This window comes from Oreochromis niloticus, linkage group LG6 (assembly GCF_001858045.2).
Source record: "Oreochromis niloticus isolate F11D_XX linkage group LG6, O_niloticus_UMD_NMBU, whole genome shotgun sequence".
NCBI lineage: Eukaryota > Metazoa > Chordata > Actinopteri > Cichliformes > Cichlidae > Oreochromis > Oreochromis niloticus.
Window position 1 is genome coordinate 42,294,993 of NC_031971.2, and position 13,934 is coordinate 42,308,926.

Below are 13,934 nucleotides of genomic sequence, written 5' to 3' on the forward strand. Positions count from 1 at the left end.
ACAGGTGAGGAACCCTTCAGGGGTCATGAAAAGGTCAACTCTTAATTACTCAGAGTCACCAGTAGGTGGAGCCTGCTTCAGCGTTGTCAACGCTGAGTGAGGATCGCTGTGTGGTTAATAATGAAGATGGTACCTCCATCAAGTTGAGCTCGATGGTTCCCGACCCGTCTTTGTCCAGCGCGCTGAAAGCGTCTGCAGAGAGGAAATGGACAGGATGAAGAGGAGGATGAAGATGGAAACATCTGTGACTCAGGGCTGCGACGACTCACCGAACATGGCCTCCAGACGCACCAAGCAGCCCACGAAGTTGTCAAAGTCGATGGTGAGATTGGGTTCGCTGTAGCGAGCCACCAGGACCTGATGAAGCAGATTGTTCAGGGAGAAACCTGTAGCACACAGAGGTCAAACAGGTAAGCACTCGAGCAAGCGAACAGGCCTGACGAAGCTCACCTGCGTCTTCCACCGCCAACCTCATCTCCATGGAGCTCATGGTCCCTGAATTGTCCACGTCCCTGTCACGGTAGACTTTCTGACAACAGAAACACATCACAGCGGCGTCAGATCAGCACGCCAATGCCGCAATGACCTCTGGCTCCAGAATTGGTTCGCTGTCTGGCGTCACTGAAGCAGCAGGTGTGCGATCACATGATCAGGCACACGTCTGGGGTTCATTACTCTAGCTACGAGCGAGATCACATGAAAGAGGCAGAGTTTGCTGCAATCAAACCCCGCCTCTTTTGTGATTGGGCACAAAGCCGTTGTGTATCTGAGGGTGAAGGCACCACAGCGGATGGAGGACGAAGGAGCGCTAGGACCAAACTAATCGATGCTATCAATATCACAGCAGATCAATAAAGCTTTGAGCAGCTGCCACAAACACTCTTTTACTCGTTTAGCTCGAGTCAAACGGGCCGCGAAGCGCTACAGGCTAATTACCCCACTGAGCACCGCTCTGTTCCTAAAGCACTTTATAAACGAGGACTGTGGAGGAGAGCCCGTCTGAGTCACCAGACCGCCAAGCTCCAACACTCCAGCTGTGCGATCAGCTGTGCAATCATCTGCACAAAGACTGTAGAACAAAGAGGGCTGCTCCAGCGAGCGGTCACGCCACCTTCCAGAGATCTGACAGTAACACACTCTGGTTTCACCTGGGATTTTAATGTGGTTGCCAGGCAACATGATCATATACAGTCCTGAACAGATTTAAAGGGCCTGTCAAAAACAAGTTAACAAACTAAGAATTTAATTTATGAAGCAAATAAACAGATTTTTTTTTTACAGTGTGGGCGTCTGAGCTGTCACTAATTAATAAATCATAACGTCAAACCACCAAAATTCGCTTCTGTTCAGGAATGAACTAACTAATAATTTATCTTAACAACAATAATAATAATAATAATATTCTTTATTATTATTTATCATTATTATTATTATTATTATTGTTATTATCATCCCACAGGGTCTCTGGGACTCTCCACCATTTGACCCTAGAACTGAAGAAGCTTCTCTGCTGAGAGGTGAAACGTCTTAAAGCAACTTAAAGAAGTCCAGACGCTTTTCTTTCCAAGCTCCTTAGACTACGATGACCTGGATGACTGAGAACCTTCACAGACAATAATATGCTTTATTATTTTTTAAGTAAAAAAGTACATTTGAGTCCATGATAACAGCAGTAATTATCTATTTAAATTAAAAACTTAATTATATTAAAGTGTTTGTGCACACTGGTGGATTAAGTATTGATACTGGTAATTTGGGGCAGCTGTGGCATAAACCCAACACTAGGTGGTGCTCTGATGCATTATTTAAGCTTTGCATGAGATAATGTTAAACTTTTGTGGCTACAAATGAGACGTTATCGCGATGAAAGAGCGCCAGCCTGCTGCTAGGTGTCATAACACCTGATTAGTGAGAACGTGTGCATGTCAGGTTTAGTGAGCGCGCAGAGGAACCGGTGTACTGATCGTTCTACCACCCTCACCTTCATCACGCTCTCCCGGCCTGTACTCACCAGGTAGTTCTTGATCTTGGTCCACAGCACCTTAAACTCGACCAGCCCCAGCTTCCCGGTGCCATCTTTCTGCGGCAGAGTTCAGGAAGGGAACTGACCTCAGAGACTTTTCACAGTAAGAGTCCTCTGATCACAGACAGACCGGTGAGGAGGCTTTCAGAATAAAAGCTTTACAGACACAGGGCTGCAGGAATGAGTGTTTTGCACTTCCTGTTCGCTCGTTTGTGTGGTTTCGTGTTTTCGTTGGACGCTGAAATAATACCTGCGAGTAACACGAGTGCTACGTCCAGGAGGTTGATCATGTTGCGGCACGTTGCGATGCTGAACCCGCTGGTCTGGATGTCAGAGCCTGCAACACAAACAGATGAACACGTGAGACCTGCAGGCGAGAACAGGGCGCTTCTGTGCCATGTGCATCTTACGTTTGGTCACCACTCTGTTCAGGATCTTCTGCAGCTCGAACACGGAGATCTCACAGTCCTACAGACAGACAGACGGCTCAGTGGGACGTCAGACAGAGTTTAATGGGTTGCTCTGTGATCGGCTCACCCCTCCTGCCAGCTGTCCAAACAGACCTCTGAAGCGGTCGTCCACGTCATTCTCGTCTATGTGGATCTGCAGCAGGCAGAAAGTCGGGTCAGATCCAGATGTTATATTTAATGCAGATGTGTGCTTGGCATAAGAAGAGGACGAGCAGAGCAGAGGACGGAGCGTGGCGTCTAAACCACAGTCAGTGCGAGCACGAGCTGCTCCTGGGTTCTCACAGGGCCAGGTGTGCTGAAGGAGAGCCCATCACCTGCAGGATGCTGTTTTTCTAGCCATATCCTTTTTTGAGTGTAAAAACCCAACATGATTTAGAATTAAGGAGCAGTCTCTGAGGTTTTATTTTGGTACACCTGTTCAGCTTCCTGCCCAGCCAATCATACGACAGCAACTCAATGAGAGGAAAGCTGATTTGAGAGCCATGGCACGGTTGTTGGTCTGAGTGTTTCACGAACTGCGATTTGCTGAGATTCTACAGAGAAGGTCTGAAAATACCCAGTGAGCAGGGAAATCCGCATTCCCCGGAGAGGTGGAGGTGGGGGTGGGGGGTTGAGCAGAGTGCTTGAAGCTAACAGGAAGGCAAAGAAGCACTCGTTACCAAACTATGCAGAAGAGTGTCTCTGAATACACCACATCAGAAGACCACATCGTGTCACTCCTGTCATGAAGAACAGGAAACTGAGTCTCTTCTGTGACATTCAGGTAGTGTCAGAATGTGGAATAAACAGCATGACCACATGGATCCGTCGTCCCTGTATCAGCGGTTCAGACTGCTGGTAGTGATAATGCTCAGCGTTACAAAGCTCAGATCTCGATGAGTTCACCGCACTCCACGGTGACAGATCTAATAAAGTCTAAATACCTAATAAAGTATCCGCTGAATGTAAACACAGTCTGCTATCTGCAGGGAAGTTCCTGAATCTCAGAAAGTCTGACTAACAGGACGAGCCCAGCAGCTCAGTGCTGCTTTCTGTCCAAGCTGTTGAATACGTCATCAGAAACAATACCATCAACAACATGTGAGCTCAAAAGCACGCAATGGTCAGGTCGGCCGTGCTCACCTTTTCTACCCGTGACTTGACGGGGTCATCCAGCTCCCTGTGGGAACAAACACAGTCAGCTGAAACCTTTATGTTCCCATGACGGACTCAATTTTGAATCCACTTGTTACGACCCGGCTCGTAATGACCGTAACGATGCGCAGGATGTCACGCGACTTCCCACACCCAAACAGACACAGCCACAGCGTTAGATTCTTAACAATAATTTATTTACACTAATGGCACAATGGGGGAGTATATACTTCGGGGTGAGCCAAGGCCAAAACAATAAACAAAACTCAACCTATGCTTCGGTTCCCCTCTAACCTGTCCACGGAAAAGAAAACAAAGAAATAACTTAGACTGACCTCCCTGGTCTAAAAAACACAGGAGAAAAGAAGGCATCTCAAAATAATCGGCAGCTCACCCCTACTTACTCCGCACCTCACACACATGCCCGACTTTATGCTAAAAGACTGTAGCTGCGGCCGCGCCGTCTGGACCAGAGGCAGGTGCATGGGAAGTCTGCCACACATCCCAACCAGTGCAGCTCTTCAGTCGCCCTTTTGTAGCTCACGGCCACCGCAGGAACCAGTCACATCAGGCCGGTCATTAGGTCCACCAATCACAGCCGAGCCCCTGCACAGGTGAATTTACATACATACGTCACACAACAGAGAAACCAACAGCACCCGTAACACCACTGTTTTTCTAGAAACTAAATGTCAATGCTGCAGCTGCAGTTCCCCTGACAACCAACAGAGGTGCTGTGATGTAACACGGCTTGAAAAACACCTGAGAGAACCTAGAGAAGACTCTGACACAGAACTCTGTGTTCTTGTGCGGCTCAAAGGTGGACGGGACAACCAGGTACTCTCCAGGTGGCAGACAGAAGCGGCTGCACACTTCTCGCAGGTTGATGAAGGTCTCTGAGCGAGCGGCAGAGGCGTGCTGCAGGAAGAAGTTCTTGTTGAGGTGGATGTTCCTCTGACCAGAGAACTGACACAAACAGAGAGATGGCAGGTTAGATTCAAATCAGACCGTGGAGCAGCCAATTAAGCACACTGCTAAGTGACTTCACTTCCTTCAGCTGGCTGAAGGTGGAGCGGTGAACGCGGGAGACCCCATACCTCGCCAGGAACCTGAAACACAGAAACAAGATTCAAAGACTGGGAAGGAAACAAGTCACAAACACAAGGAAGGTTCATCTTCATCCTCAGGCTGCTGTTCAGTCTGACCAGAATCTACCGAAAAGGTCCGATTACGACTGCTGCAGATGTGTAAAAGAACCCACCCACCACTTTAATCACACTCTAGATCTTGTTTTAACATATGGCATAGAAACTGAACATTTAACAGTGTTTCCTGAAAACTTTCCTGAAGTTTCTTCCTGATAAAACAAAAGTTTTTCATTCCCACCGTCTCCAACTCCTTGCTCACAGGAGGTCATGTAATTGTTGGAGGTTGTCTATATTATTGTAGGGACTTTACCTTATGAGTCAGATAAGATAAGATAAGATGGCCTTTATTAGTCCCACAGGTGGGAAATTTGTTTTGTTACAGCAAAAGTGCAAAGTTATGTAGCAGAAATTAGAAAACACTGGAATGCAATAAAATACAATAAAATAAAATAAAATACTATATACAATAGAATAAAATAGAATAGAATAATATATACAATAGAATAAAATAGAAATACAAATACTATATACAACTGAGTAGGAAAATACAAAAACACAACTTCGTCAGAAGAAGAATTGCACGTATAGCAGTCTTATTGCACATGTGTGGGTTTGTGTGTTTGATCAGCTGCAAAAGTCTTTATTGTAGAGTCTGACAGCAGTGGGGAGGAAAGACCTGCGAAATCTCTCCGTCCCACACCGTGGGTGCCGCAGTCTCCCACTGAAGGAGCTGCTCAGTGCCTTCACAGTCTCATGCATGGGATGGGAGATGTTGTCCAACAGGGATGACAGCTTAGCCACCATTCTCCTGTCACTCACCACCTCCACTGGGTCCAGAGGGCATCCTAGAACAGAGCTGGCCCTTCGGATCAGCCTGTTCAGTCTCTTCCTGTCCCCAGCAGAGATGCTGCCCCCCCAGCAGACCACACCATAAAAGATGGCTGAGGCCACCACAGAGTCATAGAAGGTCTTCAGGAGTGGGCCCTCCACTCCAAACGACCTGAGTCTCCGAAGCAGGTACAGCCTGCTCTGCCCTTTCCTGTAGAGGGCGTCTGAGTTATGAGTCCAGTCCAGTTTGTTGTTCAGATGAACACCAAGGTACCTGTAGCTGTCCACAGCCTCGATGTCCATACCTTGGATGTTCAGTGGTTGCAGTGGAGGATGTTTGTGCCTGCGGAAGTCTACCACCAGCTCCTTGGTTTTACTGGCGTTGATCTGGAGGTAGTTCAGCTGGCACCAGTCCACAAAGTCCTGAGTCAGTCCTCTGTACTCCTTGTCGTCCCCATCAGTGATGAGGCCGACTATTGCAGAGTCATCAGAGAACTTCTGCAGGAAGCACTGGGTGGAGTTGTGGGAGAAGTCTGCAGTGTAGATGGTGAAGAGGAACGGAGCCAGAACCGTTCCCTGTGGGGCCCCCGTACTGCAGACGACCCTGTCCGACACACAGCCCTGAGTCCTCACATACTGTGGTCGGTCGGTGAGGTAGTCCAAAATCCAGGTAGTGAGGTGATGGTCCACTCCAGAGTTCTCCAGCTTGTCCTTCAGAACCGAGGGAAGAATGGTGTTGAAGGCACTGGAGAAATCAAAGAACAGTCAACTGCTGTCGTGATTTGATATGATCGATTAGCTCCAACTATCAGGTGTTTAATCTTTGACAGGATGCAGGTCAGACGCGCCTCCACATAGATGTTATCAATAATATCTGTCACCTTTAACCTTCCTTCCAGAAACGTTTACGTCTTACATGTTCTATATCCAGCCTACAGGCGTCGCTCACGACCTCGTCTCACCTCATAGATGGCCAAGCCGATGGTTTGCTGTCCTCTCCAACCTTCCTCATTTTTCTGCGGTCCTTCTGGATCAGACCGACCACAAAGCTGCAGCCGGCCTCATTGTCGTAGGGGTCATCGTCCTCCTCGTCCAGTTTGATCACGAACTGCGGGTTTATCCAGAGCATGTCTGTGAATCAGAACGCATCTGTCAGAGAGCCCCGCCCCCTTCAGCTCACCTCCACCTGATTTAGAGAGCTCATGTTAAAGATGAGGAATGTAAAGTAGGATTATGCATATTAACACTGAAGCTGAACCTTCACAAGAAAACTAAACTCAGATGAATCAAAGACGTTCTGCATGGAAGCAGCGATTTATCTGGCCGTGTGCCTCCTCAGGTCTCTGCAGACTTCCTGCTGCCAGCAGGTAGCACTACAATGTCACTTAATATTGACTGTTGGTTCAGACAGGTTGGGGAAAAAAGTAAAACAAAAAACCACTACTTTGAAGTCGCAACAACTTCCTGTTTTGCGGCAAAATGCTGATATCTTTACTGCCACTCGACTAACTTTACCTCAGTTTTATTTGGAACCAGAAGCGTCCAGAGACGTTGGAGCGGTTACCCTCCGGACTGATGATGATTTGTGCAAATCATTGTTAAAAATAAGGCCCAGGGGCAAGAATCAGCCTGGCAGCGACTCCAATCCGGCCCACTGTATGGTGTCAGAAATGTGAAGGAGGCCGAAAATTTTGCACTTGTCAAAACCTAGACAATGACGTGATGATGAAGTTTCCATTTACGTTAAGTGATTTAAGCCCAAAAACTCTGATGGATTGACTAACACAGGAGAAGGAGCTGACAGAGCTGCACTTTTTCTTATCTGGAGAAATGTCGGGGATTAAATGTGCAGCTAAACTTGTTTACAGTGACAGAAAGGAGACTTTCTCTGTTTAGTTGGGAATAAAGTTTGCATCAGAGGCAGCGCGACCACACGGAGCTCAAGATGGTTACGAAGTGTTTGTCTCTGAGCGGTCGCGGCGCTGAACATAACTCGATGTGGCGTATTTGTTTTAAACAGTCATGGAGGGTTGGCAGGGAGACACCTTTTTCTTTGACCCAGTTGTCTAATAAAGCATCACGAGGTCTTTGGACCAAACTTGAAGCTGATGAGGAAAAAAGAAACAGGTAGATATGGTGGACTTCCTGTTGGTTCAGAGTCTGTCCTCCAGGTTTTTTGGTGCATGCAAGTTGAACGTGGCCCCGTGACATGTTTTGGACCCAATCACATGCAAAACCGAGAAGTTCTGAAAGTTGTTATTACATCTGCTTCATTAGTTAAGTAATGATCAACAACATGTTTGCAGCTGCTAACCAGCAGAAGGAAGGAAGCTCACTCACCAGGGTAGTTCCTGCAGCCGCCGGCTGTGGATCCTCTTCTCCAGGTGCCCTTAAACTTGGACAGAGCCCACTTAGAGACGCTGTCGTCACTCAGAGCGTCAGGCGTCAAGTTGCAGATCTCCAGTCGGGAGTATTGACGCAGGAAGTCGGGAAAGGATATCCTGCAAGACACAGCTCAGGGTTTCAGTGCAGCCACAGGTGCACAGCGTGAGCACAGGTGGAAATACAACACAGGTGAAGTTTTACCAGAACTCTCCATCCTCGGAGCGATGGCTCAGCCGCTCGCGGTCCTCATCGCTGATGTAACGCCACTGCGCGGAGCTGTCAGGAAAGAGGAAGTGACAGCATGGATCGTTTTCATCATTTCATCATTTTTTCTGCGCCTCACACCCAGGTAACCCACCAGCTTTACGCTTTTATTCTGACTTTATGTGTTTTCCCTCCTCCACTGATGTGAGCCACTGAGGTCACCTGTTCCACATACCTGTGGAAAATGTGCAGTCTGTCGCTCAGGTAGACGAACGGTCGGGGTCACAGACCTGTGAGTCCACCTCACAGCAGCAGTCAGGTGACAATAATCAATACACTGATTAACTGATCTGTTAATCAGTGTGAGCAGCTCTATTAAGGCAGGAGTTTGGGCAGTTTACTGCTCCGCTGCCTTCAGGTGTGTTAACACAATCATGGCAGCAAAACTGAGCTCAGACTCTGCAGGTTAAAGGTCATGGTCATCTGATGAAAGAGGCTTCAGCTCTGTTCTTATAGCACCAAATCACAACAGCAGTCGCCTCAAGGCGATCCTGACAAACCAACGCCGTACATCAGCCGTCAGCACGCAGGCATGAGATGACCTGAGCGCACCGTGGACGCCAGCACCATGTGCCTGGATAAAGGACTTAAAGGACTCACAAACCAACCCCAGAGTGTGAGGCTCCGCCCCCATCTCTCCTCCACTCGCACACTGAGCACCGGCTCCCCACAGGGCTGTGTGCTGAGCCCCCTCCTGTATTCTCTCTACACCCACGACTGCAGTTCGACCCACAACAACAATCTCATCATCAAGTTTGCTGAGGACACCACGGTAGTCGGACTCATCTCAAAGGGAGACGAGGCAGACTACAGAGAGGAAGTCCTGAAACTGGCAGCCTGGTGTTCAGAAAACAACCTGACACTGAACACTAAGAAAACCAAAGAGCTCATTGTTGACTTCAGGAGACACAGCACTGACTTGGCCCCCCTTTACACCAACGGGGAGTGTGTGGAGAGGGTCCACACCTTCCGGTTCCTTGGTGTCCTCATCTCTTCTGACACCTTCTATGACTCTGTGGTGGCATCTGTCATTTTTTACAGTGTTGTATGTTGGAGCAGCGGTTTATCGGCAGCTGAGAGGAAGAGGTTGGATAAACTCATCAGGAAGGCCAGCTCTGTTCTGGGATGCACCCTGGACCCAGTGCAGGTGGTGGGAGACAGAAGGACTCTGGCCAAAATAACATCTCTGATGGACAGAGTCTCCCACCCCATGCATGGAAATGTTGCTGAACTGCAGAGCTCCTTCACTGACAGACTGCTGCATCCTCGATGCATGAAGGAGCGTTTCCGCAGGTCCTTCCTCCCTGCAGCTGTCAGACTGTACAATCAGAACTGCTCCCAACAATCATAGATGTTTACATCAGCACTGTAACTGCAATAAGTTAATCAATCAATTCGCACTACAACCTGGTTTGCCTCTTACTTGTAGTTATTTATATTTAATTTAATAACTGTACAGTACTCTGTTTATAGTAACCATTGTCCTTAATGTAAATATGTAAGAAAAATTGTGTATGTTTCTGTTCTGTGTACTGTTTGTTTGTATATGTGTCTTTTTGGCTGCTGTTACAACCAAATTTCCCCTTGTGGGACAATTAAAGGATTATTCTATTCTATTCTATCTCCTGGACAGACAACATCTCAGCGGTCGTCAAGAAGGCCCAACAGCGGCTGCACTTCCTGAGGGTCCTCAGGAAGTGCAACCTGCTGCTGACCTTCTACCGCTCGTCCATTGAGAGCCTGCTGACATACTGCATCACGGTATGTACGGCAGCTGCACTAAAGTGTAGTCAAGACACCACAAAAGATCATCGGCTGCCCTCTCCCCTCCCTGATGGACATTTATTCCTCCCGCTGCCTCAGCAGAGCAGGGAGGGGCATACTCACGGACACCTGCTCAGGTGACTCATTCTGTCAAAACAGCTTTGAGAGCAGCTCATGCTGTGCTCATGTTCTGCTTACAGCCACACAGACATGTCGCGGAGCACACGTGACGCCCACAGGGCGTGGTTAACAGGTTATTCTGGTTCCTTGTATCAGCAGGTGTGTCGTCTAAAGCAGCTGATCTGAGAGCAGAGCACACCTGACAAGGCCTGAAATCACTCACTCATCGCTCCACGCTCCGGTCCACTCCACCTGACCCGGATCAGCTTCACCTTGTCCCCCTGGTACTCCACCTGCACCAGTCACACACAGTTACAGCTGAATCAGCACCCTCATTGACAATGACTCTCTGCAGCGAGCTTTCTTCTTCTTGTGTTAAATAAACTTACCGAATCGTGTGATTGGGTAACAGGTCAGAACAAACAGACTGATTCGATATAGCTAAGAATCATGGGAAATGCGGTGTGTATGACTGCAGGAAGAACACAACCACACTGAGGGGGTGGAGCTCATTAACAGCTGTGTCTCACCTCAGCAGCACCTGTAACAGAGTAGGCGTGGCCTTTGACCAGCTTCTGTGAGGTGATGGCCTCAGAGTCGGCCGAGCTTGTGATCTGAAACAAAACAAGAGATTAATAATTTCACTTCCTGTCGTCTCACTTCCTTTGAAGAACAACCAAACGGAAACCAGAACTGTGCGCTTCAGCGATGGAAGGTAAATACCTGAGGCAGGTTCAGGTTCTACACAATTATGTACAGGGCTAGTATGGTAAGCCCCGCCCCTTCAAGATTCGGATTGGTTACAGAGAAGTGTTTAAAACATGCTCTGTTATTGCCGGTCACTACAGAGATCCTTAATGCCCAGAGTCTGGTGTTAAACAAGCCCCGCTCTCTTACATCAATGGAGCAGCCCATCAGCGAGCCGCGGCTCAGAGCCTTCTGGATGATGAGGAACAGGTGCGGACTGGGTCGGCTCAGCTCGTGGACCTCGGCGATTCCTCCGGTGAAATCCTCAAAGCCTTCAGTGGTCGTTCCTCCGGACAGCGCCTCGTAGCAGCCGTTTAATCTGCGGTGACATCACACGCCACCAATCACAACGATCACAACCTCCAAAATAAAAGCTTCATGGTGTTGACCTTGTAAAGCTGGTGGGAGGAGTCAGTGTTTCTAATAAGTAAGTAAAATGTATTTATATCACTTTCCACAGATAAAAATCACAAAGTTCTCCAAAATAAAACCACAAATAAATAAAATACTAATATAAAACAATTAAAAATGTATTAAAAGCTTGTTTGTATAGAAATATCTTCAGCTGCTTTTTAAAAGAGTCAATGGAGTCACAGCGTAAAGACCGATCCCCACGTGATCTGAGCGATCACAGCTCCTAGTCAGGAAAGTTTGAAGCCTAATCTTGAAAGTAGAGATAGTGTCTGTCTCCTGAATCCAAACTGGAAGCTGGTTCCACAGAAGAGGGGCCTGAAAACTGAAGGCTCTGCCTCCCATTCTACTTTTAAATACTCTAGGAACAACAAGTAGGCCTGCAGTGTGAGAGCGAAGTGCTCTGATAGGGTGATATGGTACTACAAGGTCATTAAGATAAGATGGGGCCTGATTATTTAAGACCTGTATGTGAGGAGCAGGATTTTGAATTCAATTCTGGATTTAACAGGAAGCCAATGAAGGGAAGCCAAAACAGGAGAAATCTGCTCTCTCTTTCTAGTCCCTGTCAGGACTCTTGCTGCAGCATTTTGGATTAACTGAAGGCTTTTCAGCGAGTTTTTAGGACATCCTGATAATAAAGAATTACAGTAGTCCAGCCTGGAAGTAATAAATGCATGAACTAGTTTTTCAGCATCACTCTGAGACAGGATATTTCTAATTTTAGAGATGTTGCACAAATGGAAGAAAGCAGTCTTACATATTTGTTTAATATGTGCGTTGAAGGACATGTCCTGGTCAAAAATGACTCCAAGGTTCCTCACAGCATTACTGGAGGCCAAGGTAATGCCATCCAGAGTAAGAATCTGCTTAGATACCATATTTCTAAGATTTTCAGGGCCGAGTACAATAACCTCAGTTTGATCTGAATTAAGAAGCAGAAAGTTAGCGGCCATCCAGGTCTTTATGTCTTTAAGACATTCCTGCAGTTTAACTAATTGGTGTGTGTTACCTGGCTTCATGGACAGATAGAGCTGCGTGTCGTCTGCATAGCAGTGAAAATGTATACTATGTCTTCTAATGATGCTGCCTAAGGGAAGCATGTATAATGTAAACAGAATTGGTCCTAGCACTGAACCCTGTGGAACACCATAATTGACCTTAGTGTGTGAAGAGGACTCTCCATTTACATGTACAAACTGGAGTCTATTAGATATGATCTAGCATGGTGGCACGGTGGTTAGCACTGTTGCCGCACAGCAAGAAGGTCCTGAGTTCAATTCCACCATCAGGCCGGGGTCTTTCTGTGTGGAGTTTGCATGTTCTCCCCGTGTTTGCGTGGGTCCCCTCCGGGTACTCCGGCTTCCTCCCACCGTCCAAAGACATGCAGTTTGAGGGGATAAGTTAACTGGATAATCCAAATTGTCAATAGGTGTGAATGTGTGAGTGAATGTGAGCGTGAATGGTTGTCTGTCCCTGTGTGTTGGCCCTGCGACAGACTGGCGACCTGTCCAGGGTGTACCCTGCCTCTCGCCCTGTGACAGCTGGGATAGGCTCCAGCGCCCCCCGCGACCCTGGAAAGGATAAGCGGAAGCGAATGGATGGATGGACAAACCACTGCAGTGCAGTACCTGTAATACCTACAGCATGTTCTAATCGCTCTAATAGGATATTATGGTCGACAGTATCGAACGCTGCACTGACGTCTAGCAGGACAAGCACAGAGATGAGTCCACTGTCAGAGGCCATAAGAAGATCATTTGTAACCTTCACTAAAGCTGTTTCTGTGCTGTGATGAGCTCTGAAACCTGACTGAAACTCTTCAAATAAGCCATTCCTCTGCAGGTGATCTGTTAGCTGTTTGACAACTACTCTTTCAAGGATGTTTGATATGAAAGGAAGGTTGGAGATTGGCCTATAATTAGCTAAGACTGCTGGGTCTAGAGATGCTTTTTAAGTAAAGGTTTAACTACAGCCAGCTTGAAGGCCTGTGGTACATAGCCGATTATTAGAGATAGGTTGATCATATTTAAGATTGAAGCATTAATTAATGGCAGGACTTCTTTGAGCAGTTTTGTAGGAATGGGGTCTAAAAGACACGTTGATGGTTTGGAGGAAGTAATTATTGAAGTTAACTCAGAAAGATCAATTGGAGAAAAAGAGTCTAACTTAACATCAATGATACTAAAAGTAGCTGTAGATGATATTACATCTGTGGGATGATTATTGGTAAATTTTTCTCTAATGATAAAAATTTTATTTGTGAAGAAGTTCATGAAGTCATTACTAGTTAACGTTAAAGGGATGGTTGGCTCAGTAGAGTTCTGACTGTTCGTCAGCCTGGCTACAGTGCTGAAGAGAGGCAATGGCGGCGAGCAGCCAGCAGTCACCTGGACGACGACAGACAGGGGGCGGGACTTAAGTCAAATAAGCAAAATGCACACACAGAATATGAAGTCGGCGAGGGGAAACTGCTGATGGACATCAAAGCCAAATCTTATTGGTCCTTTAACCTGCCGATGGGCCTGTGAGGCCACGCAGTCAGCTGATACTCTGATTACTCTACAGGCTGTAAGATGTAAACAGAACATGTTTGACAGGTGGATGACACACCTGCCTCAGGTGTTTTTCACACCTGTT

The 13,934-nt window shown here is 47.2% G+C and overlaps 1 pseudogene; it reads right to left on the minus strand.

The window, feature by feature from the left end:
- LOC100707248 (calpain-2 catalytic subunit-like) overlaps positions 1-13,934 on the minus strand; it is a 31,232-nt pseudogene that overhangs the window by 533 nt on the left and 16,765 nt on the right.